Source organism: Ascaphus truei, chromosome 7, assembly GCF_040206685.1.
Source record: "Ascaphus truei isolate aAscTru1 chromosome 7, aAscTru1.hap1, whole genome shotgun sequence".
Classification (NCBI taxonomy): domain Eukaryota; kingdom Metazoa; phylum Chordata; class Amphibia; order Anura; family Ascaphidae; genus Ascaphus; species Ascaphus truei.
Window position 1 is genome coordinate 87687139 of NC_134489.1, and position 26922 is coordinate 87714060.

Genomic DNA, 26922 nt, shown 5'->3' on the forward strand with positions numbered 1-26922 from the left:
GCAATTGATCTTGTCTTCTGCGCAGGAAGCTGATTGACAACATATTGAGTAGGGGCCGCTGTTGGTAAGTTGTCAGTAAGAACATTGAAACCCTCCAACCAAATTGATTTTCAAACAGAATAAGATGTGGGGACGACATACTGTATATAAAGCAATGATTCCATTCTGCTCTGGAAGGCCAATGAATATACACTATTTTTGTCATTGATAAAGTAAATGTATATACTGTACACATGACAGGATCATTGTCATAACAATGTCAAAATAACTGACAACCTGTAAAAAAGAAGCACGTGGCATGTATAATGAGAACAAATTACTCCTACAAGAGCAAAGTTGAAGATAATGCTTCTTGAATGATGAAAGGGACAAACTGTTGATAGTTTTCCACCAGGCAATGTATTATTTCACATCTGCTCCAGCTCTCTAGTCCAGAATATAAACCTTATCATATTGAACATGACAATAAAAGTGAAAACATATATCAAAACATAATTAATAAAAAACTATAATATGTTTTGCTTGGTGATGTTTTTTGTTTATGTTACAGAATTTTAATTTGTTCAACACTGCCCAGTCCCCTAGAACATGTTGAATGGCTAATAATAACTCAAGTATTAGTGCTTATTTTCCGCTAATTAAGTTACATTTACTGCACTCCATTTTAAAGCAATGTTTTCCCTAGTTTTGGGTGGAGGGTTCACTATCTGAGATTGCGTTGCAATGCACAGCAGGCAGCTCTACCAACAAGGAGGTTAATTCATTCTCAAAACTGCTGATGAATTTTAGTTATGTAACATGGCCTCCTGGCAGTTACTTCTTGTTCTGGGGCTTTTCCTCTGTCAGTCCTGTTAGAACAGGCAGTGGAAAGGTTCATTCCTTCAAAAGGTCTGTATGTGTATTCAGCCTTGAATATGTAGCCATATTCAAGGGCAGGCCTTGCAACCTGAGGTTGTCAATCAAAGGGGTGGATATTGGTTGGAACGCCCCCTGCTGTGTGTGAGCCAATCTGTATCCGGCTTTGTCTTGTAATGATTCAAAGTTAGAGACACTCCCCTGAGATGTTCACATTGAGACACACCTCCTAAATTAAGGAGTCAGTTAGCCAGTTAGTTAGGGAGTCAGTTGAGTCTGTGATCTACTGAGTGAGAGGAGTAATTACAGCAACTCTCTCTCTCCCTCCACCCATGCTGGGTGGGAGGGAGGGGGCCAAGAAGAACATGATGCTAGCCAGGGCTCTGAGCTAGAGAGACAGGACTGATGATACTGTGCTGCTGTGCTGCTGTGATGCTGTGCTGCTGTGCTGCTGTGCTGCTGTGCTGATGCTGCAATAAAACTCCAGAAAGATACTGCTGTGTGGAAGAACTCTGTCTCTGGTATGTGTCAGTGGGGGTCCCTCCTCTGAAGACCCCAGAGGATCCCTACTGGCTGGAGGCACTGCACCACCCAGAGATGACCAGAACAAGGTAACCTGTCCCACCCTCTGTCCCTGTCCTGGCTCTCCCCACACCACCGCGGAGCCCTCAGCCCTCCTGTTACCAGCAGGTTCCAGCACCAACACACCTGAGAGTAACCTGAGAAGGAGTGTACCCCCCCAATCTCATGTAGGGTGGGGGATAACAGGGTTACATTTGGAGGCACTGCTGAGATGGGTACTGCTCCCCAGGACAGGACAGGCTTTACCAATGGGACAGGTTTTCAAAGGCAGGTGAACCATGCAGCGGTGTCAGAGACTTTGCCAGCAGCTTGCAGACCTTGCAGAGAGGGGATCTCTCACTGAAGTTTCCCCAGGGAGGGGGTCACCCTGGAAATGGACATTCTTCTATGTGGGGCGACTCCTTGGTGGCTATGTGCCAGGGAGCGTGGTGACCCACATATAGTCACTAGCCTGTGGGGCGACTCCGTGGAAGGGCTATGGCCAGGGAGAGTGGTTACCCACATACGCACCCTCCTGGCATAATAGGTTTGGGGCGACTCCCTGGGGGGGCTATGGCCCAGGGAGAGTGGATACCCTGCCTATCCTGAGTAAACCAGAAAAGGATGGGGAATATTGGGTCCCTGAAGCTACACCAGGGAGCCTGCAGGCCCATCCTGGCACTGCAGTTGGGGCAACCCCCTGGTGGGCTATGGACCAGGGGGTGTGGATACCTTTCTGTACTCGCCAACAAAGTATCGGCGAGGGGACAGGGCCTCTGCGGTGAGATCAGAGACCCGTGTGCACCCAGGCAATAACAGGACTATTTCTGTAATGGTTCGGGGGGCGTTCCCTGAAGCTACTCCGGGGCGCGTGGTACTCTGCAAAAAGGAATTTGTGCTTTACTTTGCGTGGCCCCTTATGGAAGAAAAGTGGGTCATGCCTGTCTCATAAGTCCTCACGGGATGGCGGTGTTTTGCTCTCAAGGAGACCGCATGGTGATGGACTTTGTGCATTAAAATGGCGGCTCCAGATCACTGGGGGCCGCATGGACTTTTATTCTACCTCAAAATGGCGCTTCCCGCCTTACCAGGGAAGCCATGTGCTCATCTGCAAAAGTTGCATCCACTTGCAAGCTTTTGCTGCTCTACAGTTTGCAGAAAACAGCGGGAACAACTGAAACCCCTCCCCCTTTGCTTGCTCTGGATTGGACTATACTGTTTACCAGGGGGAGGAGCTGGGTGTGCCTTGAAGGAGCACACAGGAAGTGAGGAGCCAGATACACGAGCACTCCAGAGACAACAGTTCTGCCTTTACTGTTGTCTGCTGTCTACACCTATGGAGAAGCAAGGACAGATCTATGAACTGACCGGAGAAGTCCTAGTCATCAGGGACTCCCCTGAGAACCAAATGCTTGGGATCTGCCCGTTATGTGACTAACCAGACGGCTCGCTTCATCTGCTGGGAAGTTGCTCCGCTTGTAGTGTGCCTTATCTGCTGGCTAGGATAGATGGCCCCAAAGAACCAGAACTTGCTATGAGCACTGGGGAGCTGTGCACCTTATACACTCTGGTGCGTAAGTTGTCCCAGGTGGCTCAAGCATCTGCCGACGACGCTGCACGCCATTATATCGCTATGGTATACGAACTCTTCTATCCAGACCTGCAAGTGGTGTCTACTTACCCCTCATCCAGGTCCAGCATGGACCTCCCCATCGTCCAGCATGGCGGCCAGAAGGAAGGCTCCCTGCTTGGGCCCACTGCCTGGGTAACCGCCTTCAACCGAGTACCTGATACTCCTCCATCTCCGTTTTTTTCATTGGATGTGTTTTTTGATTTTTTTGGGGAGGCTCATTGACTGATAATATATTAATCTGTACCACTTTAGGGTACAGATGAATACATTATTATGACAATATTTGGGGGACATTTCTGGCTTGGTATTGCTGTTGGTTTTTTAAATTTCAGTTTCTTATGTGGATGTCATTGTTTGTTTTTTTCCTGCTGAATGCTAATAAAATGTTTGCGATTGGTGTTTGTTTTTAGTTAATGTTGTATTATGTTAGCTAATGCGTTTTATGGTTATTTCAGATATTGTTTGAATTTATTTCTTTGTATTTAAATGTTGAAATTCATTAATGTTGTAGTAATTAATTGGTTTGATTGGTTAGTGTTACTATTCATTTGGAGTTGGTTTAGGAATTAATTGGTTTGATTGGTAATGGTTTAATTAATTCATTGTTGATGTTGTTATTGCTTGTATTCATTGGATTAGCTGGCTACTGTTTTTTTTTTAGTGAAGTATGTTTTTTTGGAGTTATGTTTTATTATTGTTTATCTGGTGCATTAATGTATTGTAATTAGAGTGCCCATTCATTAAGTGCTATAGAGGCTTATCCTTCCCATATTATTATATGGGTATGATGTAGCACTATACTATTCAATGGGTACAGGGTGGGTATAGTCAGTCCGGGGTGGGTGCTTAGGCCTCCCGGGTTTTTATTGGGGCAGGGTGGGTTAACCCCTTAATGACTATAGCGGTTAGTAACCTCTAAGGTGATTAAGGGGTTAGGGGCCATTAGAATGTCTTTATTATGTACTGTATACTGTATATGCTTTCTTGCAACTGAGGACAGAGGGACCTGCTGTTGTGGTAAGTATAACTGTATTTATTTACTTTATTTATGTATGCTAATGCAGTTTTTAATAATGGGCAAATAATCTATTATCCATATCTGGATAATAGTAATTTGGCCCATTACTGTACTGTATGGGTTTGGGCGGAGGGGGGGGGGGGGAGGTCGTGTATTGATATTTGTTAAATCTTTTTTTAATATACATGTGTTTCATAGTGTAGATGTGCAGGGGGTCTCCGGAGCTGAACCGCGTTGGTTTTATGTCCGGGAACCCCCTGCTTCCCGAGATTCAGGCACCTTTATGGGGTGCCGGTATCCCCTGCACTTTCAAGCTTCTGCATCACGTGACCGGGACATTTAAATTCTGCAGGGGATACCGGCACCCCATAACGGGGCCAGAATCTCCTGAAGTAGGGGGTTCTCGGACCTGAAACCAATGCGGTTCAGCTCCTGAGATCCCCTGCTCATGTACACTACACTGGCGACACAGTTTATTACACTGCGGCCAGATCCGCAAGCCGGGAGATTTCCCGGCTTGCTAGTGGCCGCCCCTCGGCGTGCCGCGCGTCATAGACGCGCGGTCACGCGTCTTCGGGAGCGTGCGCCCCCTGCACGCGCGTCCAGGGGCTCCCCGAGGGAGCCCTGGTGTCCCGCGATCGCGGGACAGCGGCAGGGGGTTCCGGGGGACCCGGCGGACCCGGCAGCGGTAGGGAGAGCGCCCCGATCGGAGGGCGCTCTTCCGCTGCTTCGGCGCGCGCCCGTCACTCTCGGGCGCGCGCCAGGCTACTGCTGCGGCACAGAACGGGCAAATGCTCGAATAAACTGTGCCGCAGCAGTATTATTAAAATGATTTTAATTAGTGTACGATCGCCTGTAACAGCCTTGCATGGAGACGGCAAATCTCCATGCAAATGTTACATGCGTTTTTTTTTTCTATCAGCTAGCGTATGTGAAGTTTAAGAACGCTAATAGGGGGGGGGGGAAAGCAACACGTACGCTGTGGGTGTTTTGAGCACGTACGTTAAAAAATGGGCTCAAGGCCTTAGTGAATCACGTCTCCGGCCTCACTTTTTAACGGACGTGCTATTTTTGAACATCCGAACGCAAAAGCATTGAGCTTAGTGCATATCCCCCAAAGTATCTGTCTAAATCTAGCATAGGTTGAACTTGATGGACGCGTGTCTTTTTTCAGCCTCATCTACTATGTAACTATGTATAACTTTACAAAGGCATGAACTATTATATAAAATAAAATGGTAAACCATGTTGAAAAAAATTGATTTACAGTGCGTCACGTGGTGTCATTCTAATGAGCAATGTGTTTGCTCATTAATCAGCCTTTATTGATTTTTGTTCATGTACTGTGCATAGATATCAAGGACAATATAAATGATACTCACTTTTGGGACTGGATAACTGCTGCAGTGAATACAGAGATCTACTGCGTATTAAATAAATCCCTTTAATTTAAGTGATGTGATTCTTAATCTAAGACATTTAACTATTAAGGAGTAGTTCATGGTGAAGAATTAATTTGGATTTCCATTTCATTTTGAAATTATGCTTTCTTTTCCTCTGCACTTAAATGTATTGGGAGAATTTCTTGAGTACCTCTGAAAAAGAATGAACAAGTGTAAAAAAGATATATTGCTACTTATATGTGGCTGTCAATATAAATACATGATTACGTAGCTCTGAAATAGGAGTTGCTTGCCTGAGGCATTGTGAAATGGGTAAAGGAAAGTACCAGCAGGGAGACATCAAAAGAATACCAGTAATAGCAGAATGAAAATGCTTAGAGGTATTTTGAGTGCCCACTGAAAGCATGGTTTGTACAATATGCAGTGCAGCTAAGGAGGAGTACTTCTGATGCAGTCTCCATCATATTGTTGTGCATTCATTTTTGCCCTAGTAATTTGGCACAAACACACAGAAAACAATAATAATGTGTGTGTCTCTGTGTGTGTGTGTGTGTGTGTGTGTGTGTGTGTGTGTGTGTGTGTGTGTGTGTGTGTGTGTGTGTGTGTGTGTGTGTGTGTGTGTGTGTGTGTGTGTGTGTGTGTGTGTATAGATAGATAAGATAGATTAGATAGACCGATCGATAGATAGACCGATAGATAGATTTAAAAAAAAAAAAGTAAACCATTTGGGTGAGTTAGTTGTACAATTTCCGCTGAATTAGTGTTTGTTCATGTACAGTAGGAAAAGGGAAGAAAGAACATATTCTGCATCAAGCTGCTGTGACTTACCCCTCTACTTGTGACAGCAGTTTATAGGGAGGAGTAAAGCCACTGACTCTGCAAAACAATGACACTAAGTTTGAAGCAGGAGAACCTGGTTCAATTCCTGGACATGTCACATTATCTCCCTGTGACTCAAGCACCATAACCATAATCCCCCTCCCCACACACACACACGCACACACAACACACACACACACACACACACACACACACACACACACACACACTCATTCCTCCCTCTTCTCCCTGATCACACACTCAATTCCCCAATACAAAGCACAACAACCCTCTCAAATACACACACTACTAGCCCCTCAAATACAGATACCACTGCTTTTGTGATGCCACATGTGTCATAGCACAAACACCATCCCACAACCTCAACTTCTACTCATGTCACCACTACCAGAGAATGTTTGGCGAGAAGTAGTGGTTGACTTCTTTGGTCAGCTTTCCTCCAGCAAATACATTAATGGTCGTGATGGACAAATATTCAAGATACCCAGAAATAGAGATCATATCCTGGACAGTGACAAAGACAGTCATATCAGGCCTAGACAAATATTTACGGAATACCACATACAGTGAAATTAGATAACACTTCCCCCCCCCCCCCCCGCCCATATTCAATGGGATGGACTTCACCAAATGTGCTGGCTATATGGGTTTCAGACACAGAAAAATAACTCTGTTGTGGCCAAAGGCAAACAAAATGGTGAAGTGATTCATGGCCACCCTTAGAAAGGCAGTTCAATCAGCTCGGTTAGGGAACCAGTCACTACCACAAGCACAGAGACTACATCACCACTAACAAATGCCAATCACAACTCTTATTTGGTAGAACGATCCGAACAAGACTCCTTCAACTTCACCAAGAAATATCACGTTCATATAGAACGGATGAAGAAATTACCAGAATGTGTGCGACTCATTTGAATCTCCGGTAGTGTGATAAAGTATTGATTAAACAGCAACAGACACAAAAGACAACAGCTCCATTTGACCACAAGGCATATACAAAAAGGGCACCATGATCACAGCACAACGGGAAGGAAAGACATAAATAAATGTAATCATAGATACATTCTGAATATCTGGACTAACATTCTGATTAATTTCTTCAAACAGGTATGTTTGTTTGATTGGAAGAACCCCTCTATCAAATGAAGCCCATCTGCTATTGATCTTTATTTAACATCTACCTGGTATGATCTGAATTGGCAGACCCCTCCCTTAATTGTTAGTCAAGTGACTGTGTTTTAGAGTATTTAAGGCTGTCTATCTTGGCTGTGAGCCATATGGCTGTGTAACATCTTAAGTGTCACATTTTTTTTTTTTTTATAACTTAAGTTTTTATTGAGTTTTACAGATATATTGTACAACATAACATAACATATAAATTGTAGTATGCCTATATGAGATATAAACTTATGACATACAATGGGTGAGTCTGCCCGGCTTTTCGAGCCCTACTTGGCCGGACGGCATACTATGGTCTAATAGATTAGTTGAACAAATTATAAATAGTATAACCGAAATAGTAAAAAAATAATAACGCTAATAATTAAAGATATGTCAACAAACATATATACACGCATATATCAATGAAAGAAAAAAAAAAGGAGGGGGGGAGGGAAGGAGGTGTAGGGGAGGGAGGCATGCTAGATGGTGTCTGTGTTATTCCTCTTCATGCTTCTTATGGAATGGTCTAGGCTGTGGTCTAGTTTATTGTAAGCGGTTCTACTACAACGTCCCTGTGATACTTTAGAGGTGCAGTAGGACTATGTCCTGTGTCTCTAATGTGGAAAGGCTTGCTCTCTCCCAAGGAGAACGCATCTATTTCTATCAAAGCCATATTGATTCTCTCTCAACCCCTGGGATGTCTGTCTGGGCCAGCCAAGGCGTCCAGACTTTTAGGAAATTGGTGCCAGTGTCGTTAACTAGACTCGTTAACTTCTCCATCTGGCAAATAAACCATATTCGATTCCGAATCTTTGGGATATTTGTGAGGTCAGGGCATTTCCTTAGTGCTGCGATCTCGCACCGCGTGGCTAGTGCAAAATGTGCGATTAGTTTATTATTTGCTTTAGTGAGACCCGGTAATGGTCTGTTTAAAAGGAACAGCCATGGTGGTATTTCGAGGTCAAAAATCCTCTGAATCCAATTTCTAACTGATTCCCAGATTGGGGAGATCCGAGGGCAAGACCACAGCATATGTAACAGATCTGCCGTTCCTCCACACTGTCTCGGGCACAGCGGGGAGGAATCCGGCACAAACCTTGATCATTTCAGTGGGGTGAGATACCATCTCATAAGGACTTTATATGCGTTCTCCTTGAGAGTGGAGCAGATGGAGCTCTTTGCTGCAGCTAAAAATATAGCATTCCACTCCTCATCCTCTAGGGTCTCCCCTAGATCTGTTTCCCATTGGGATCTGAAGGAGTGTGTTTGTTGCCCTTGTGCGGCAGAACTGATCACTTCTCTATATAACTGTGAGATAAGTCCCTTAGTATCTGTTTGTGCCAGACAGAGCTTTTCAAAGGAAGTCAATGGGGGATATGGTGCAAATTTATTATAGAACGCTCTGCCCTGGAGATATCTAAAAAATTCTGAGTGGGGCATATCTTTCTCCAGTCTGATGTGATCGAATGTTTTGATCTTTCGATTATAACCCTCCAGGTCTTTAATACGTTTGTATCCTTTTTGTATCCAGATTCAGATGTTACTACCTATTAGGCCCAGAGCGAATAAAGGATTGTTCCATAAGGGGGTCATCATAGTATGTTTTGTCATGAGGGAATGCCTCATCTTATTTGCCTCCCAGATTGCCAGTGAGTAGGTCATCGAGGAGAGCGGCATGACAGCGGATTTTCGTGCTGTTTTGGGCATCCAGATCATGCTGCGAAGTTCCAATGGGGAGCAAGCAGCGCTTTCAAGCTCCACTCAGCGTTTCGAATTTGGGTTAGATTGCCATTGAATAATTTGGCTTAATTGTGCCGCTTTGTAGTATGATAACAAACAGGGCACCGCTAGCCCGCCTGCCAACACAGGTCTTTTCATATTCAATTTATTAACTCTCGGTTTTTTCCCTCCCCATATAAAATTAGAAATCTCAGATTGAAGTGAGAGTACGTCCTTCATTTTGAGTGGTATAGGCAGCGTTTGGAAGAGGTAGAGGACACGGGGGAGTAGATTCATTTTAACGCTATGTATCCTACCTATCCAAGAGATTCTCTGGGAGGTCCATTTATGTAAATCAGATTTTAGAGTCCGAATCAGATTGGGATAATTTGCTTTATAAATGCTCGTATTATCTTTAGTGATGTCGACTCCCAGGTATTTGATACTCTTTTTTTGCCAATTAAAATTAAAATTCAACTGAATTCGTTTCTCAGTGGATCTAGGGAGGTTGATGCTAAGAGCCTCGGATTTAGACTGGTTAATTTTGAACCCCGAGACCCTCGAGAATCTGTCTAACGGATCAAAAAGATTTGGCAGGGAGGTGAGGGGTTTCGTAATAATCAAGAGGATGTCATCTGCATATAGGGCCGCTTTGTGTGATTCTGCATAAGCGCTCAACCCTGAGATGTCTGGATTGCCTCTGATTTGTGACGCCAGAGGTTCAATGCATAGGGTGAATAAAAGGGGCGAGAGTGGGCAGCCCTGTCTCGTGCCACTCTTTATTTGAAATGGCAAAGAGGGGTAGCCCTGATGTATGACCCTGGCGGTAGGGCCTGAGTAAAGCGCAAGGATCGCCTCACTCATCCGATCCCCAAAGCCAAATGCCGCAAACGTCCCCTTCAGGTAAGGCCAGTCTATCCTATCAAAAGCTTTTTCTGCATCCAGACTTAATACCATACTTTGAGTGTTTGTTTTATTAGCCAATTCTATCAGATCAATAAATCGTCGGGTATTATCCGCTGCCTGCCTGCCTGCCTTTGATAAACCCGACTTGATCTGGGTGAATAAGTTTGGGTAGGATATGACAAAGTCTATTGGCTAATAATTTGGCATACAATTTAATGTCTGTATTGATTAGCGAAATTGGCCTGTAGCTTTTGCAGTCGAGCGGATCCTTACCAGGCTTATAAATTAAAGATATGGACGCCCACAGCATCTCCCCGGGGATGGGAGCTCCCGCTAAAATTGCGTTAAACATTTAGAGCAGCCTCGGGGCGAGCAGTTTAACAAATCTTTTGTAGTATAACCCCGAGAAGCCATCCGGCCCAGGGGCCTTTGATGGTTTCAGCTCTTTGATAGCCTGTGAGAGCTCCTCCATAGAGAAATCTGCTCCGAGGGCCTCTCTTTCTGTAGCCGTCAATCTCCTTAGATTTGAGCTGGCCAGGAAATCTCGTAAAGCCCCGCTCATTATAGGGTTATGGGCCACCTTCTCCCCATTATATAGAGATTCATAGAATGAGCCAAATTCTTCGACTATTTTCATCGGATTGGCCGAGGTGGACCCGGATTTTAGGCGTATGGCCGGGATGTTATATTTTGACTGCCTGTCTTTTAGCATACGAGCCAGCATTGTGTCCGGTTTGTTTGCTTTTTCGTAAAATTTCCTTTTTGACCAACTCAGTGAATTATCAGCTCTGGAAGTCATGAGTAGATTCAGCTCAATTTTGGTGTCTTTGATTTCTTGTAGGGATTGAGGGTCTGGGTTATTTTTGTGTTTTAAGGAAAGGGAATGTAATTTAGATTGGAGTGTGATAATTTTGTCATCCCTTTCCCATTTTCTTTTGGCTGTGAGATTAATGAGTATGTCTCGTAGGGTTGCTTTATGAGCCTCCCATAATGTTAGGTGGGAGTTTACCGATCCTAAATTAAGATGGAAAAATTGTTTGATTTCGCTACCAATAGCCTCACATATCGAGGGGATTTTTAGTATTGATTCATTGAGTTTTCATTTCGCTCCTGGTCTAATCGCCTGAATATTATTGCACCTTAACTCTATCAGTGCATGGTCCGACCATGAAAATATCTTGGATCCCGGCTAGGGAGAACATAGGGACCAGCTGACTTGAAATAAAAAAGTAATCAATTCTGCTATATGAGCCATGAGGGTGGGAGTAAAACGTGTTGTCTCTGTCTGTCGGGTGTAACACTCTCCAAATGTCGGTAAGCTGGTTAGCTTTGAGACCTCCACGGAGAGAGATCCCAGCTCCCCTGTTATCTGCACCCGTCCCTCCTGATCTGTCTATGTGTGGTTGCATGACCATATTGATATCCCCCGCGAGCAGGATCCCCCTAGCTGTGTGATTTAGGATCTATATCCCGCTTGGTAGATTGCAAGATGAACGGGATCTTATTGCTAATCAATATGGCCACCCCCTGTTTTTTAACGGAGGGGAAAGGAGAATTCTCTATCCAGGAATTTAGGGGTATTTTGCCTACTGAAATGCGTCTCTTGCAGTAGTAAAATATCTGCTTGCTTCCTTTTATAATCTGTAAATGCTATCTTCCTTTTGATGGGATTGTTGAAGCCCTTGACATTATGGGATATCAGTGTTAGAGTTATCATTTAGTGTTTGTGTGTAGAGGTAGCTTGATATTAAACCACTCACCAGAGAAGACTTTGTTCGGACTGACCATGATCGTGCCTGAGCTGTGCGCCTGAACCACAACATCTCTTTCATATCTGAGTTGGGATCTCCAGCTATGCGGAGAGGGAGGGGGGTTGGTGGAGGGGGTAGGGAGGTAAGACGAAACATAGGAAAGTACAAAAGGGAAAAAACTTGTATTAAACCAAAGAAACAGATCAAATATAAGACTACAAAAAGCAAAATAAAATAAGAGCCCGACTCGGGGGCTCCCGAGCGCGGCTCTTCTGCCCGAGGGAGTATGCAGCGGATCCCGCAATCTTATCTTGCCGGGAACTGCCCTCCATGGGACTTGTAAGTGATCCCTTTTATCCAGGGACCGAAGCAAGAAACACATGCGCTCCGACATGGGTAATCCCACCGGCGCCGTGTCGTAGGTATCCACAACAGCAGATTTTCTGCACAGCTTGATGTTGGTAGCTATAACGGGGTCTAAAACAAAATCAACATTAGAGAACTTTCCTCCTTCCTTGCAAGCAGTTCTTGGAGGGAACAGTAGAAACAGTGTTAACTAACTAGACTATTTGAACAATGAACAATGGTAATGAAAATTAACTTGAACCTGGCTTATAGGCTCTATTAGCCCGACCCTACTCTAAATGCCACACTCTATTGTATCTGTTACCCTGAGTGCGCTGATGAGAATGGACTATAATGGGTCGTTCTGTCATAGTGCCTCGTGAGTCCCCTCTGGCCCCATCTCTTCTTGATTTCATATCTTTTTGCTCTTTCTACCTGTAGACGGACGTTCACAGAGGTACACAATTGGAGGCTTTTATAAGGTGAAATTATAATAAGGCTTTATTGTGCCTTTTCCTTCTCATCAGGAAATCATCCAAACACGGGGGGGGGGGGGGAACAAAGCTTCTATTCACTTGGGAGTATTTCTAGTGAAATCCTATGCAATTAATTCACATCTCCGTTAGTTAAGCATTTCTCTCAGCCCCAAACACATAGCATGAAATAAGCAGATATAAGCAGTCTCTTAATAATGAAAGTCTTATCTGTTAGCTGCTGAAGAGTAAGCTTCTCTGCTCTCCTGGAACCGCACCCATGCGTGTACAGAAAATCAGCATCCAGGTTTAGAAGTCTTATTTGGTGTCTTGCAATCAGCTATGCTGGGCAGAGCTCAAGACCAGTCAGCTCCAGAAATGTGTGTTCTCTCCAAAGGTCAGCTCTCATTCAGAGCTAAGGAGTCTCTTCCTGTCTCAAAGGCAGGCTTTTGTAAGCAATCTAATCAGGCAGGTGGTGTTTAGTAATTAACTACCACACTGCTAGATTAAAGGCACATTACTGAACAGGGATAAGTCCCCTGTTACACTACCCTTTTCTGTCTTTTTACCCCCCTAAATGCCCCTTCCCTCTCCCTCCCCCCCCAATTTTCCCCTCTTCCCCCCCTCCATCTCCCCCCTCTTCCCCCCCTCCATCTCCCCACCCCCCTCCATCTCCCCCCCATCCCTTTCCCCCTCCCCCATCCATCAATTTCCCTCCTCCATCCATCTATTTCCCTCCGTTCTACTCTCACGCCCCTCCTCATTGGCTAGGGTCTCTGGTGGGTATCAGGGGGCGGGGGGGGGGGCTCAGTGAGGGCAGAGTGGACTTCTCTAGTGTTGCATGAGGGTTGACACAACAGGCGCTTCATGCTCATAGAGTAGCCCCCCTTCGTGAGCCTCTGTGGCTGTGCGCTGCCTCCTTCTTTGTTGTGGAGCTCTCTGCTCCTCTTCTCTGGGTGCTCCCCGGCGCTGTGACATCCATATCCGGTGCAGCTGCTCCGGCAGTCAGAGTCTAAGTCTCGCGAGACTACGGGACACCTCGATGACGTCATCCCGAGACCCCGCGAAAGTCAGAGGGACTCCCGCTCCTCGCGAGGATGGACCGAAGCAAGATGGGCGCCGTGCCAAAAATGCATGCGGATTGAAGAGGGAGTCACCAAGGTACTTATCTGCTGCTAGGATTCAGAGGGGGAGATTTTTTCGGCCAGTTAGTTTCCAACAGTTCCTTTTAGAGAATATAGTCCAGGTTTTTGGGGCATTAATATAATTAATTTATTGGGTAATCCTTTCAGGGGGAGCTGGCAGCTGATTCTGGAGCCCATGCCTCTGTATGAGCGGTACCCGCTCTATGCCACGCGGGGGCTGGGACTCCATCTTTGGCTGCTGTTAGCCTCGGGGGCTTAGAGAGGGCTCCAACACCCCCACCCGTTTGAGGAAATCCTCTCCGTCGTCTGCATTTTTGAGGGTGTGGGCTACTCCATTTTTTAGCATAAGCAGTGCACAGGGGAACAGCCACCTATAGCGTATATCCTGGTCTCTTAGCGATCTTGTTATCTGGACTAGAGTGCGCCTTTTAGCCAGGGTAGCAGGGGACAAGTCCTGGAACACTTGGAATTTTATCTGCTGGAACTCCATGACTTTCTTTTCCCTGGAGATTCTACAGGTCTCCTCTTTGACCCGATAATGGTGGAAGCGCATCACTATGTCCCTGGGGGGTCTCCTTTTTGGGGTCTCCCTCGTAGCGCTCAGTGACATCTGTCCAAAATAAGTTCCCCTGCTGTCTTGTCAGGAAAGAGGTGTTCTAGCCAGCTCGATGAGAAAGCTCCAGTCAGTGACAGATTCGGGTACTCCCCACAGTCTGATATTGCACCTCCGATCCCTATTCTCTCCATCTTCTATTTTATCCTCTAGGGTTCTGACTTGATCCATTAGTGTGTGTACTTGCGTTTGGGTATGTGTCAGAGCCCCTGCTGTCTCGTCCGATCTGGACTCTAGGGCCACAGTTCTCTCCCCCAGCGCATCCACGTCTTTTCTTAGGGCCCACAGCTCAGATTTAAAGATTTTTTTCATATTAGAACAAAATTCCTTCATGTCCTTGCGCCGCATGATGTCGTGATCCTCTGGTTCAGGCTCCTCGTCCGCAGTCTCCATCTCTGGGTCTGAGCAGGGTGGTTGGGCCTGGATCCCTGCTTTGCCTGTCTTTGCTGGTTCTTTACACACCTCTCTCCCAACAACTTCTTTGCCCCTCAATAAAAAACACCCACACAAATCCTCTATTCACACTCTCTATCTACTCCTTCCTGCTGCTGGGGATCTCCCCTAAGCCTGAACCCAGACATACACACCTGATCTCGCCCACACCTCCCTGCCATCTCTTCCCCTGTAAATGGTTTTAACCTTCTGAATTAATACTAACCTTCAAACTTGCCCCACAAAACAAGCATCCCAATAGCCTGCATTCATGGCTATTGTCCCACAGTCACTCCTACCACCCAAGCACCAAGCACTTATTCCATCACCTGCTGTCTCTGTAAGTCTCCCATCATACCACTTAGATTGTAAGCTCTCCAGGGCAGGGATTTCCTTTCCTATTGTCTGATTTTGCTGTACTTGTATTACTATAATTCCCCGTACTGTATCCTTTGTGAAGCACTGAGTACACTTTTGGCGCTATATAAATAAAGACATACAATACAAGACAAACTCCTCACACTTCAAAACAAACAACACATCAGCAGAAATATCTGAAAGAAATATAATGGTCTGATAATGTAGAGGAGAATGAACCCTCCATAAGGTAAAGCCCTTTCACACTAGACATACTGTAAGGTAAACGTGTGATTACAGTCTAACTGCTGTGGGTGTCCTGCAAACCTACCTATCGGGCAATGTACAGTACTATAAAAGAGGAACTTGGAAGGTACCTTGGTGTGGAACAAAGTGATGCATACTTTACTGGATGTTAATAAAAATATGATTCCATTAGAAATATTCATTAGAAATCCAGCATTGTAGAGTTGTACAAAAAAAAACCTTGATGCACTAGAACGAATGTTCTATTTCTTATTTTGTACATAATAAAGTTTTAAGTCTTATATATAAAAAAACAGTGTTATCACAAAATCCCATTAGAAAACAGTGGTTTTTCCCCATGTTACCAATGAAGGGAGAAAACGGGATGCATATATAAATGTCATTAGAGTTTTGAAATATGGTGCCTCGAGGAAGTACATTAGAATAATTATTTATTATATAATTGCTATGCTAATGATTTACCGCTAATTGTGAATAGACAAACATACAATTGCAAAATAATCTTCAGTTTCTACAGTAGATTTAATGTAATTACCATTACAAATTGGCTTATTTTTATGCCTCAAACCAGTGCAGTTAATGCATTTACAAGTCATTTGCTAGTTGCACTAATGAGTCAATGTTCAAGGTTTATTACTGTTACTATAAAAAAAACCTTAATTATAGCATTGCCTTCAAAACTTTTCTTACACTATCAATAGTGGAAGGTCATTGCACTCCTACAGTTGAATTGCTAATAATGTGTGGATAATGGCAAACTGTAGAACATATCTACTATGCTTCCTTCTAAGCATATTCATTTCAAATGCTATTAAGTGGACCATGAATTAACAGTATACACAGCACACAATTCTGAAAGGAGAAGCAAAAAGAACGTGACAATGCCATGGTGTTCACATATCTCAGCTTATCCAGATGCAGTTTGATGTGGATACTTGTGGAATGATTGATGAAAATGCCACAACCACTTTGGTCTATAGCAAAAACACTCTACCTTCTGAAGTATTGTACTCCTCCTGGGAAAACGATTCCAGTGATGATTAAGATAATGAACACTTTACAGTTTAATATTAGGTGTGATAAAAATAAAAGATTGTAACTTACCAAATCCTACAGAGTCATCTCCCGAACTCAGTGCTGTTTAATGTGCATGTAACTATTTTACTGCAGTAAATACTGTCCTGAATTACAAGTGAGGAAGTTTGGAACTGAGATCAATAACTGTGTGCATATCACATCAAATAGGTCTTCGTTTTGATAGGGTTATTAGCAAGCAAATCATGTCATAATTCAATCCCAACAGATCATCAGTACCCAATATAGAGCCCTGCATCTCATGATTGTTTATAATCATATTAGAGCGGCCAACTGACTCTGAACGGAAATATGTTGATTACAAATTAGTTGGTTAGAGTACTTTGATATTCCAAATGACCTACATTTTAAATATAATTTGAAACACATCAATAATTCATTCACAGTAATAACATTTTAGAACTTCTATTGCATTAAGCAAGTCACTCATTCTTATTTTAGTGACCTCAAAGACATGGAAACTTTGCATGATATATTACATCATCTGCAAAGAATGATTAATTACCATTTAAGTTTGTATGTCCAGGCACCTTGTTTTATGTAATGTTTTTGCTGTTAAGAACCAAATGCAAGGGTCACTGGAAGTATTTTGCATTTCGTTTATCGAAACACATAAAAAGATTATGAAACAAATTTATGATGGTCATTTAATAGGTAAACATTACAGGTATTACATATTATTATTATTATTATTATTATTATTATTATTATTGCTGGGTTTACATAGATCTAGAGGTCTGATTTCAAATTATGTATATTTGTTTGTGAGTTGTGAACATTTGTATATATAACTATACTAAGTATCCTAGTACTATCCAGAAGTACCTTAAAGGCTCGTCAATGCTATTTTTTTCATTATTTTTTCATTAACATAGTCCTAGAAAAGTTAACACAGGTACTGTTGTATATATTTACTGTGTCTATATCCATGGAAATGTCTAATGGAAAATGTGGAAGCATAAACAATTTATCCCCACTGTTCACCAAGGCATATACCAAATTATAGAGCACTAAAACATACTTTGAATGTTAGTGAATTAAGTTGACAATTTGTGTTTTTGTTTGTTTCAATTCAGCAGTATGATTGTTGAGTACAACTTGCCTGACACAAGTAAAAAAACAGAACAAAAAAATAAATGGGAATACATGAAATGCTGTCTGAGACCATGTAAGGAATCCGTTCCTGGTTTTGGCTGGAGCTCACTCTTGCAGAGTTGGTGAGCTCTCAGAACAGACCTTCCCTTGGATTTGCAAGCACTCACCTGTGGTTGCAATCACTGCAGCTCTGCCCCTATTCGCTGGCTATACTATATAGAGCCAGCTTCTCCCCCCAGGAAGTTGCTGAGCATAAACCTAGATTCACTAGGATGTAACTGTGTTTGCCACAAGCTACTTTGTCTTCGCCTCTTAGTTCCTGGGGCCTGCTGCATTTCTCCATTGCAGAGGCCGTGTCCTGGTTCCTGTGCTGAAGCGCTGGATCCCTAGCGCAATCCTTCAGCTTCCTGTTCCCTGAGGATGCAGATGGTTGGGAGGAGCGCACGATCCGACAGGAGCAAGGAGAGGACCCAAAATATCAAAAAATATTAAACTTTATTGTGTCATGAGACCTAAAATCCAACGCGTTTCGAATCCAAACTTCTGCATCTTATAACTACATTTGGAAGCTGCACATCCAGCCAGCCACACCGAGGAACTGTGAGTACTTATTCTGCTACAGGGGAACTTCCAATGAGATTGATCGTGGGGGGTTATTCCTACCCATTACCTGTCTTCAGGAGGTTCACTAACCCATTATTGTTAGCTGCATTACTACTACTCATCATTATTGTCTTCTGACTGTCCCCGGATGTTGGTTTTGGCAATTATTGGTTACTATACCCAACATTTGAGCGCTTCTCCACTTCTATCTATCCTGTTCCCTGAGGCCTGCTACCTTCTCTCCCTGCAGAGGTCTGGTTCCTGGGGCTTGCTGCATTTCTCCATTGTAGAGGCTGTGTCCTGGTTCCTGTGCTGAAGCGCTGGATTGTGTGTGCAACGTGTGTTGTTGCATGGTTTTGTGTCTTTAAGTTCGTTGTGAAGTTTTCTGTTGACTAATTTCTGTTTGAGGTTTGGTGGTTGCCGGAACGCAAGAAAGGGAGGTTTGGGAAAAATGTATATATTTGATTATTTTTCATATTCCCTCTAGCGTAGGGTTGTATGTGGCCACTAGTGGTATGTGTTTGGTAGGTTCTCTCCGTGTGTATTGTAGTAGGTGTTCTCGTGGGGCTTTTAGTGCAGATGTAATAGTTCTGGCAATGGTCTTTGTTTTGTATCCCTTCTGTCTGAACGATTTGGTCAAGGTTGTGAGATATAGGTTTATATCTTCAGTGTCAGAGCATATGCAGTGGTATCTTATAGCCTGGCTGTGTATGATACCTTGTTTGGTATGAGTGGGATGGAAGATGGAGTTGTGGATGTAACTGCATCTGTTTATTGGTTTCTTATATACAGATGTGTGTAGTTTGACATCTTTCAGTGTTACTGTTGTGTCTAGAAAGTTTATTAGGTTTGCAGAATAATCCATTTTGAGCATCACATCGCAGTATCTTTTAGTACCAGATTAAGGCCGGAAACATTATATTTCTCTACACAGAGTTTATTTACAGAGTTAAATTAAACACTAACAGGCCCACTGTCCCTTTAAGTCAAAACAAATAAATAACACCTACTCCTTCATAGGAGCCTAACTAGCTGCAGCCCTCTCTAACGGTAGCCGCCAGCTAAACTGCTTGCTGGCTTAAAACATGTACTATTATCTCTAAACAATATACACAGTCACTACACGTCAATATAGTGTTTATCTCTTATCTGTTTCTGTTTGGGGCTCCAGGTAATTCCCTCTGGACCCTGTGAGAGTTCAGGGAATCCCTCTTCTCTGTAGTTACAATGTTATGGACCGGACATCTCTGCTTCAGCGCAGTCAGGAACCCTTCATTCTTCTTTCTGGGATTAAGACCCAGTGAGTCCCAGCAGATTCCGTGACCACCGTCCAGTAGGTCTAGAGGACTGTGCCAGTCTCTTCTTAGCTGGTAAGCTCTCTCTCTCTTCTCTCTCCTCTCCCTCTCCTCTCTCTCTCCTCTCCCTCTCCTCTCTCTCTCTCTCTCCTCCCTTCTCTTGGGAAAAGCAGTCTCTCTCTGAGCAAGCCATTTCCAGACTTTTAACTCCCTGTGCAATCAGGAGTCCAGCCTGCTCAATTAGTTGCAGCTGTAGCAAGCTTTAACCTCCTGCACGCTGGAAAGTCTACTAGCTGACAGTGATTGTATCACTGTATATATATAGTGTGTTGTTATCAACAAAAGACATGTATCACCTTGTATTGTCAGTCGCATTGCTGGCTGACTAGTCTCATTCATATCTAATGTCATATTTTGGGGACATGAGGGTGGAAATAACTAATTCTTTAAATCACCTATTTCAGTTTGATTGTCATGTTGATCCGAATTCAGAACTCAAAAATGAATGTTATTTTAGGAATACTATTGTTCTGTCCAAATATGAAGCACTTCATGTTGTGAAACATAGGAATAAAAAAAACTTGTTTAAATTAATATAATACAAACTTAACTTTTTAAAAGCAACATTTTTTTTAAAGTATGTTATTTCCAATATTTAAATGTATAATTTGTTTCTACCCTTTTTTAGTGCTGGTGGTTGTGCTGATGTTAATTCTGCTTCATACCAAAGTTACAAAGTACAATCTATATGGATTCGCTGTTAAAACGCGTGGAATGTCACTATTAATAGTTACAATATAACAGATGTGATTTCTGTTAAATGTCCATGTCTTATGACCTCGTTAAACCGCGCGATTTGACAAGGACAAACTCACAGCTTCTAGAATATCCCCCTATGATTGTTTTGGGAGAAGTTGTATACATCAGGATTATATGTAGACGTTTTTCACAGTGGATTTCAGAATCCTTAGTAGATAAGACTGATGATTGTGAAGTATTAAGGTGATAGTTCATGCTGTGCTAGACATCCCTTTGAGGATACCCTCTTTCCAAAAATCTTTGGGCCATCTTTGAGATCTCCAGTTTCGCTTGTTAAGGATTCTGTATGACTCTGAGCATCAGGGAGAAGGGCAGACATTGTTTTAAGGGGCTTGGGTGAAAACAAGAGATAATTCAAAAGGGTATTGCAGTGGGTAGATATTGAACAAATTATATGATACTTCTATATTTTTCTAAAATGCATTGTGTTATCTCCCAAACAATTGTAGATATGTTATCTAAACAGGGTATATTCGTGCCATCTTTTTTTTTAGTACTGGCTTTTACTCTCGGCTCATTTACTCTGAGTGTTTCTTTAATCGATTTTGACATCTTAACCAGAGATACTTCTGGGTACTGTAGATCTGGACCAAAACCAACATGTGTACCTTACCATACTTTTTCTGATGTAGCCCCTATGGGTTATCACTTTTGGACTACCGTTTGGTACTTTTTAATACACAACAGATAATTGCAAAGTACACAAAAACATACACACCAGAATACAGTGTGCATCATACAAACATATGCATGCACCATGGCCACACACTATGTACATACTGTACATGTATCTAAAGCCCTCTCCCGCATAAAACCCGTCTCACTCACTGCCCCGTGCCTCTTGCATGCCCTTTCCCTCAATATCCCACTAGCACCCTCGCTATACATTTAAGACCCATCTTAAAACACACCTCTTTCATGAAGCATATGTGTAGCTCTGTTAGCAGATACTATACATCTCATATGCACTGACCTTGACCCCTGGAAGACACACTTACCATAACACCCTCCTACTGACTCTTTAAGTTCTCCCTACTTACCACTTAGATTGTAAGTGAGAGAGGTGAAGTGGAGGAGACGGCGAGTGAGAGCGGTGAGGTGTGGGAGACAGGGAGTGAGAGTGGTGAGATGGGGGAGACAGAGAGTGAGAGAAGTGAGGTGGGGGCAGGGAGTGCGAGTGGTGAGATGGGGGAGACAAAGAGTGAGAGAAGTGAGGTGGGGGAGACAGTGAGTGAGAGAGAGGTGAGGTGGGGGAGACAGAGAGTGAGAAAAGTGAGGTGCGGGAGACAGTGAGTGTGAGAGAGGTGAGGTGGGGGAGACAGAGAGTGAGAGAGGTGAGGTGGGGGAGACAGGGAGTGAGAGAAATGAGGTAGGGGAGGCAGAGAGTGAGAGAGATGAGGTGGGGGAGACAGAGCGAGAGAGGTGAGGTTGGGGAGACCGAGCGTGAGGGAGGTGAGGTGGGGGAGACAGAGTGAGAGAGCTGAGGTGGGGAAGACAGAGAGTGAGGGAGGTGAAGTGGAGGAGACAGAGAGAGAGAGGTGAGGTGGGGGAGGCAGAGAGTGAGAGAGGTGAGGTGGGGGAGGCAGAGAGTGAGAGAGGTGAGGTGGGGGAGACAAAGTGAGAATGGTGGGGGAGACAGAGAGTGAGAGTGGTGAGGAGGGGAAGACAGAGCGAGAGAGGTGAGGTAGGGGATACAGAGAGTGAGAGAGGTGAGGTGGGGGAGACAGAGAGTGAGAGAGGTGAGGTGGGGGAGGCAGAGAGTGAGAGCGGTGAGGAAGGGAAGACAGAGTGAGAGAAGTGAGGTGGGGAGACAGAGTGAAAGAAGTGAGGTGGGGGAGAAAGATAGCGAGAGAAGTGAGGTGGGGAGACAGAGAGTGAGAGAGAAGTGAGGTGGGAGACAGAGAGTGAGAGAGGTGAGGTGGGGGAGACAGGGAGTGAGAGAGATGAGGTGAGGAGACAGAGTGAGAGAGGTGACGTGGGGGAGACAGAATGAGAGAGGGGAGGAGGGGAAGACAGAGCGAGAGAGGTGAGGTAGGGGAGACAAAGAGTGAGAGAGATGAAGATGGGGAGACAGAGAGAGAGAGAGAGGTGAAGTGGGAGAGATAGAGAGTGAGAGAAGTGAAGTGGGGGAGACAGAGTGTAAGAGAGGTGAAGTGGGGGAGGCAGAGAGTGAGAGCGGTGAGGTTGGGAAGACAGAGTGAGAGAAGTGAGGTGGGGAGACAGAGTGAGAGAAGTGAGGTGGGGGAGAAAGATAGCGAGAGAAGTGAGGTGAGGGAGACAGACAGTGAGAGAGAGGTGGTAGAGAGACCGTGAGAGAGAGAAGATAGGGAGACAGAGAGAGGGGGATGGGGAGACAGTGAAAGGGGTAGGGGGAGACAGAGAGAGAGAGGAAGGGGGAACAGTGAGAGAGAGGGCAGTAAAAGAGAGGGAGAGATCAGCACACAGCAACAGATAAGGGAGAGAGAGAGAGATCAGCACAGAGAGGCAGAGTAGAGGAGAGAAGCCAGCAGAGAGAGAGAGTGAGATAGATGATATATGAAGCGGTTATATGGGGCAATAGGAAGAGTTATAGGGAGTGGTTATATGAGGTAATTGGAGTTATTGGGAGGGGTTATATGGAGCAATAGGAGAACAGGTATGAGAGACTGAGCATTGCCATTTATATAGTTCAACTTGATGTAAACTCCTTTAGAGTCAGTCAGGGAGGGTTACATGGACTATACACACATACTGTACACATTAAATACATGCAATACACCCCAAATATATGCAACATGCAAACATCAGATACATACATCATACACACATCAGATGCATACACCGTACATATACCATAGATACATGCAACATGCACACAAATCAATGCATTGCCATTTATAAATTCAAAAGCACATATATAAACTGATTAACATACATGCACATAAACACTGTTTACCTAGAGCAGAGAAGAGATCAGAGGCCAGTCAAGGAGAGCTCTGATGCGCCCACACCTGGCTGGAATCTGACACTGCAACAGTAGCCCTGCCTCGGTGTCTGTCGATACAGAACTGCTCATCCTCCCCTCCCTGCAACTACCTGCCCAACATTTTAAAACCTGTACAGCCCAGGGACTTCATCAGTTGAGAATTAGTAATAATTCAAGAACCTGCATCAATATTCTATGTGCACCTGGTTTATAATTTTTATATTTTTATAATTGTTGTTATATTGTTATACAATCAAAAATCGAAGCACAATACAAGGTGTGTATATGTATATATATATATATATATATGTATATATATATATATATATATATATATATATATATACAGTATATATATATATATATATATATATATATATATATATATATGATACGAACCAATCCAAAGACCAGTAAAGAGACAGCAGACCGCACGGGGTTAATCCAAAAGTCTATATTCACAACATGAAATACACGTAAGCCAACGTTTCGGTCCCACAGAGAGACCTTCCTCAGGGCCGTGCAACCCACAAGTGTAAGTGACCAAACATATATACCCTCACCCATAGTGCAATGCAAACAAAGGGAACCAATCACCAACATGCAATCAGACATAATATGCAACATAGCTGTGCTCCGTGCCCCCTCCCCTATTACCTGAATATCCAAATGATTCATCATGACATAAGAGTAGGCACTTAAACTATTAGGAGAGAGACACCCTGAGACACTGGTCCCAGAGTCTACTGCCCGTGCGGGGGAACGTCGCGCGCCGCGCATGCGCAGTGGGCCAAAACACATTGACTGCCGGGGCGCCAGCAAGGAGAGTGCGCCGCGCATCACAGCTGTGAGCAGACGCCTCATTAACTCTCCCTGGCAACCAGGGACACCGGCAGCGCAAATCGCGCATGCGCAGTCTGGAAAACCGCCTCGGTGCACAGTTACCCACACACTGACAGCGACGTTCCCCCGCACGGGCAGTAGACTCTGGGACCAGTGTCTCAGGGTGTCTCTCTCCTAATAGTTTAAGTGCCTACTCTTATGTCATGATGAATCATTTGGATATTCAGGTAATAGGGGAGGGGGCACGGAGCACAGCTATGTTGCATATTATGTCTGATTGCATGTTGGTGATTGGTTCCCTTTGTTTGCATTGCACTATGGGTGAGGGTATATATGTTTGGTCACTTACACTTGTGGGTTGCACGGCCCTGAGGAAGGTCTCTCTGTGGGACCGAAACATTGGCTTACGTGTATTTCATGTTGTGAATATAGACTTTTGGATTAACCCCGTGCGGTCTGCTGTCTCTTTACTGGTCTTTGGATTGGTTCGTATCATATTTACTCTCTATGGGACTACCATCTGCTATTACAACATTTTCAACTACAGTGTGCTGACTGAATTTCATGTGTATATATATATATATATATATATATATATATATATATATACACCTTGTATTGTGCTTCGATTTATATATATATATTTATATATATATATATATATATATATATATATATATATATATAGATGCTACAATATGTGTTTGTATATATTATCAGCATCATCTACAGCCCTTGCCGATCCACTGTTGGATAAAGAGCCTCCCAATGATAATCCTCTTACTTTTAATTGTTCTGTTGGTCTTTTGATATCCTATGGAATCCAGTTGAGTACGATCTTAAATTCATGGTTCTTCTTGTGATATGACCATCCCACTGTAATTTTAGTTTCTTCCACCTTGTGATTATGTCACAGGCTTTTGTTTGCTTCTGAACCCATTAATTCTATTGTCTCTTCGGGTAACACCCAGCATACATCTCTCCCTACTTCTTTTATATATCTGAAGCTTCTGAGTTATCTTTGCATTTAGGTTCCAAGTTTCACATCCATACGTGAGCATAGACAGAATATGGACGCACATACACACACACAGTGTTAAATACATGTGTATTTCTATATTGGCAGATGTAGCATGCATTTGAATCCTATGGAAAATCTAAGATATTCTGCATTATAACATGAGATTCTGCATTATGAGCAAGTGCAACAACCCTTGATATACAGTATATATATATATATATATATATATATATATATATATATATATATATATATATATATAGTCAGATAGAACAGTTGGCACTCCTACAGGCACTGGTTGGCTGCAGGTGCATGTCCCATATAGATTATATATATATATATATATATATATATATATATATATATATATATATATATATATATATATATATATATATATACGTATGAATAATATATATATTTATATATATATATATATAGTATATATTAATGCATATGCAATGCAAAAATATTGACATGGACTAGTAACGAATAGACTCCTCCCATCCTGTATATTATATTCTATATCGTATAAAGATTCTTAGCAACTTTCAATGCTGTGGAGCTGTGCAGTACCTTAGTACCACCCAGGCGAAAAAAAACATGTTGGATTTTAGCATGGGACATATTTCAGTAATCACAATTACTTTTTTTTATACTTCTACAAGAAATATACAATAATTTTCTTTCAATCAGAGACTGCAGTGAGTCACTTTATTTTGCCACTCTTGCAAACACATTAGTACTTGTGATACTACTCCCAAAAAGCTTGTATGTAACTGAACAATCGTACTACTCTTGCTACTAATATGTTTAACGCTGCATATTAAAATAAGACTGAAATAATGCACCAACAGAGTGTGATTGGGCAATGGGTTTTCTTAAACTATGACACTGATGCCCTTGCAGAGCCAGCGATACAGTCATACTGATGTGCTGAGTGGATAGCTACTAAGAAAGTGGTTTCCTTGGCAATAGTAACCATGAGAAATATCTTGGAATGCTGTTCTGCTTGTATTCAGCTATTTATATTTTCCAGAGGAGCATTTTTTTAAATGATGTCTTTAATCCTTCAGTTAAATTAATAGTGTCAAAGGATAACATAACAAATTATCAGGGGACATGATTACAATAGAATGGAATCGATGAGGGCGATTTACTTCGATGTTGTAGCGTTCTCGCCTGCTGTACATGCTGACGCATGCATTGTGTGACATTATCTGGCATTGATTAGTTATATGAAAACGATGCAAAAGTTACTGTTCAATAACTTATGAAAATGAATTCCATGGGATGGAGAAAAGTTCAGCTCCATTTATAACAGCGAAACATGTAACACTGCACGATTTAAAAAAAATGATTACAGGATTGAAACAGGGGTTCTCTGGAGCTGAACAGTGTTCATTTCACCTCCGGGAACCCCCTGCTTCCAGAGATTCTCACCTCCATAGGGGGTGCTGGTATCTCTGTGTAGTTTAAATGTCCAGTTCATGCGGACCAATTGCAAGCCCCAACGGATGACGTATTGGCCGGCATAACATAAGACATTTAAGCCGCCATTTCGTTGGGCCCACAAATTCCTTGGCTGCAGAGATACCGGCACCCCTTATGGAGGTAAGTGTCTCTGGAAGCAGGGTGTCCCTGGAGCTTAAATTAACACAGTTCAGCTCCGGCGACCCCCTGCTTCAATCCTGTAATTAAAAT

The 26922-nt window shown here is 43.2% G+C and overlaps 1 long non-coding RNA gene across 1 annotated transcript in view; it reads left to right on the forward strand.

Annotated features, from left to right (window-relative positions):
- LOC142498566 (uncharacterized) overlaps nt 1-26922 on the forward strand; it is a 198355-nt gene that overhangs the window by 103408 nt on the left and 68025 nt on the right. Inside the window, exon 3 of the long non-coding RNA XR_012802479.1 lies at nt 7421-7497. This is a non-coding gene — a long non-coding RNA (uncharacterized LOC142498566). The remainder of the gene's footprint in view (nt 1-7420; nt 7498-26922) is intronic.